Here is a 4,067-nt window from a genome sequence, read left to right on the forward strand (position 1 = left end):
GCCACTTTCTATCGAAAGAGAAGTATTTAATCAGATGGTCCTACCAGTAGTAACTTATGCATCAGAAACTTGGAGCCTTACTAAAGCCTAAGAACATAGCTAGTTACAACTCAAAGAGCTATTGTAAAAACACTAAGAGACAGAATATGAGCAGTATGGATACGTAGGCAAACTAAAGAAGAGGATATTATAACAATATGTAAGAAAAAGAAATGGACATGGGCAGGACATATAAAGAGAATGACAGACAATAGATGAACATTAAGAATAACAGAATCGGTCCCTAGAGATTGCAAAAGAAGCCGGGGGAAATAATGGATTGACGAACTAAGAAAATCTGCAGGTATAAACTGGTATAGAATGACCATAAACTCACGCGAGTGGAAGGACATGTCTGAGGCGTTTGTCCTGCAGTGTCTAGTTACGGCTGATGATGATGATATAACTTATCTAGTACACATATAGGGCCACTAAACCCCCCATCCCTAGCTCACAAAGACACTGACGTACTGTTCATTGACGCTGTTCTAACTCCAAGTCCAACAGATTGGAAGTTTCCGACAATCCCGCAAAGCAACCACAATGCAACTAAAGATTGGTATGTATCTAATGAACATGAAATATATTGAAAACTGGACTGATGTAATATATGAAAATACTGCATTAAAGTGTTTGGGACCAATAATGGTGACATTTCCTAAAACATATTGTTATTACCTCCGCCAACGAAGTTGGAAGGAGGTTATGTTTTCACCCCTGTTTGTGTCATGTTATTTCTGTGCGTTTGCTTGTGAACAGCTTCCTGGCCACATTTTAATCGTAATGAACCTGCAAGGATTATCTATTATGTAAACAGCTGGAAACAATTAAATTTTGGAAGGTCAAGGTCAAAGATCACGGTCACGGTCAAACAAAATGTCCAATTCACGTACTCAGCCATAAGTTTGGACAACGTTGTCCTAGAGACATCAAATTTGGTTCATATTTGAGTGTGTGAAAATCCAAGCCACTTAATACATGTGAAGGTAAAAGGTCAAGGTCAAGATCAAGAAATAAGGTGCCACAGCATAGGTTTGCACTGTACCGAGTGTCCCTCTACTTCAGAATTTTCTTTATTTTAGCCAGTCCAAGAAAATGCAGATTCAGCAGATTGTATAGTAGCTAATTCCTGTTAAATTATTAGATTCTGTTAATTAAAATAACCGAGGATCTTATGCATTGTACATATAAAATATATCAATAATAATTACAAAATATTTTTGAATAATGACTAGAAACTATTGAACCATTACAAAAATATCTTATTCTAATTCATTGATGAAGACTTTTGAGTACAGTTGTGTGAGAAAGATTTTGACAATAAACGAAAGGTGATCAGTTTTGAATAATTTTCACAAAATGCTCTTCCTTAAAAAATAATCTCGAATACAGAATGAGGAATAAAGCAGATAAACAAATCAGCATAGAAAATTCTCTCTCTCTCTCTCTCTCTCTCTCTCTCTCTCTCTCTCTCTCTCTCTCTCTCTCTCTCTCTCTCTCTCTCTCTCTCTCTCTCTTCACAACGTCCCTTGCACTTCTTCCATCTCGTGTTTTCCAATCGAGAGATTTCAGGTGAAGGTTCATTTCATACTCAAATTAAAAATACTCGGCATCCATCTCTTTGTTGACATTCCTGCTGACATGTTGTTTGGAACCGCTCGCCTGTGATCTCTGCAACTGATGTTATTGCAGGGATGGGGTGACGTAGATATTGATAGGACGTAAATAAAATGCATCGGTTCTACGGATCAATCCGAACCCTGTCTCGCCGAGTGGATATCAATTGGAAATACATCAGGGGGGCCCCCGATTAACATCAGCTCGCCGCTCTGCCGAAGCCAACGTCGGTGTTCGAACACCAAATATGGATCTGACATGTTATCTGATTGATCTGTCTCGAGAGGAAAGAACATATGCGTTAAGAATACAACGAACATAGGGATCTTCTCGATGCCTCCTTCCCTTCCTCCGGTCTTACCCTCTACCTCCTTTCATCCCCCTACCCAAAACCCCAATCCCCCCTCCTCTCTCTCTCTCTCTCTCTCTCTCTCTCTCTCTCTCTCTCTCTCTCTCTCTCTCTCTCTCTCTCTCTCTCTCTCTCTCTCTCTCTTCTGCGCTTGGAGTCTAGACCCTAGTCTTCGGTTGTCTAATACCTTTCTTTATTGTCTGTGTATCTTGTGCTTTATTTTTACCAAGATCATGTTTAATAAGATTTCCTTTGTACCTTTTTTGACAAATAAGCAAGATAATAATTCAATACGTTAAACATTTCGATGATTATCTAATTCTCTCTCTCTCTCTCTCTCTCTCTCTCTCTCTCTCTCTCTCTCTCTCTCTCTCTCTCTCTCTCTCTCTTGCGCCTAGAGTCCAGTCCAACGTTTTCGGATGTCTAAACCTTTATCATGTTTGTTTATCCTCTACTTTTTAGACCAAGATTAGGTTTACTAATAATTCCTTTGTATCTTTTTGACAGCTACGCAAGATATCATTTATTGCTTCAAAATTTCGAAGATTATATCAAGATCTCTCTCTCTCTCTCTCTCTCTCTCTCTCTCTCTCTCTCTCTCTCTCTCTCTCTCTCTCTCTCTCTCTCTCTCTCTCTCTCTCTCTAAATTTCCATTTAATCGTCATCCAATGCTTTCATAGTTTCAATATTTTATCCCACAAGGTTAAAATGACTAAGCTTACTTATTTTGTTACTATGAATATCTTTTATTTTACGCGAATATTCGCTGTATTTTTCATGTCACAGCCAGTAACAACGTAAGAGGTTTTGCCTATGTTTTCACTTGAGTTTTTATATATACAGTAGTAGTAGTAGTAGTAGTAGTAGTAGTAGTATAAATTAAATAGTAATAATAATAATAATAATAATAATAATAATAATAATAATAATAAGTCTTAAGCCATATGGCATCCAAAACCCATCATTAGTATAATTTAAACGAGAAAGAAATTGATTATCGCGTTTATAAAGTAATGTGAAAATTGTAAAGGAATTAATACCCAGTAAAGGAGACAATGCGTATCTTGAAATATATAAGACCAAAAGCATGCAATATCATTATTATTACTTGGTAAGTTTAACCCTAGTTGGAAAAGCAGGATGGTATAAGCCCAGGGGCTCCAACAGGGAAAATAGCCCAATGAAGAAAGGAAAAAAGGAAAAAAAATATTTTACTAACAGTAACATTAAAATAAATATTTCCTATATAAACTATAAAAACTTTAACAAAACAAAAGGAAGAGAAAGAAGATAGAACAAGATAACTCAAACCCAAGACAATGGAGGACCATGGTACAAAGGATATGGCACTACCCAAGACTAGTGAACAATGGTATGATTTTGGAGTGCCCTTCTCCTAGAAGAGCTGCTTACCATAGCTAAAGAGACGGTGGTATTTCAGCACAGGATAAAATTCCTGCTAGCGTTTATGAAATCAAGGCAACGGAATTCGTCCACAATATGTTTGTATCTAAGGAGCATCGAGCAGCCAAGCAAGATAAACCAGCAAAGTGTGAACAGGGAACCAGGTATCACTAATTAGATTATCCGGAGCCTTGTTCAAAAACAAGATTACAAAGGGACAACGTGCGCTAATCCACCACAGAATCGCGTGAATGGAGATTATATCAAATGGCATCTTGGCTTGTTTTTGATGTAGGATTAGAGAGGCAATTACTAATAATGCTGAAATCATTTTGCGTTTTTTTCTATAATATCTAACAACTTAAAGGATTATGGCGATACACAAATTTATGATTTACCCTTTTTCGTTTTGCATTACCAGTCATTTTACTGAATTCTATATATATATATATATATATATATATATATATATATATATATATATATATATATATATATATATATATATATATATATACACACACACATACACACATATATATATGTATATACACACACAAACATACACACACATAAATATATATACACAAAAAAAACAGCTACATATAATAACATCACTTACAGCCGTTTCTAGTTCACTGCAGGACAAAGGCCTCAG

Source organism: Palaemon carinicauda, chromosome 14, assembly GCF_036898095.1.
Source record: "Palaemon carinicauda isolate YSFRI2023 chromosome 14, ASM3689809v2, whole genome shotgun sequence".
Classification (NCBI taxonomy): domain Eukaryota; kingdom Metazoa; phylum Arthropoda; class Malacostraca; order Decapoda; family Palaemonidae; genus Palaemon; species Palaemon carinicauda.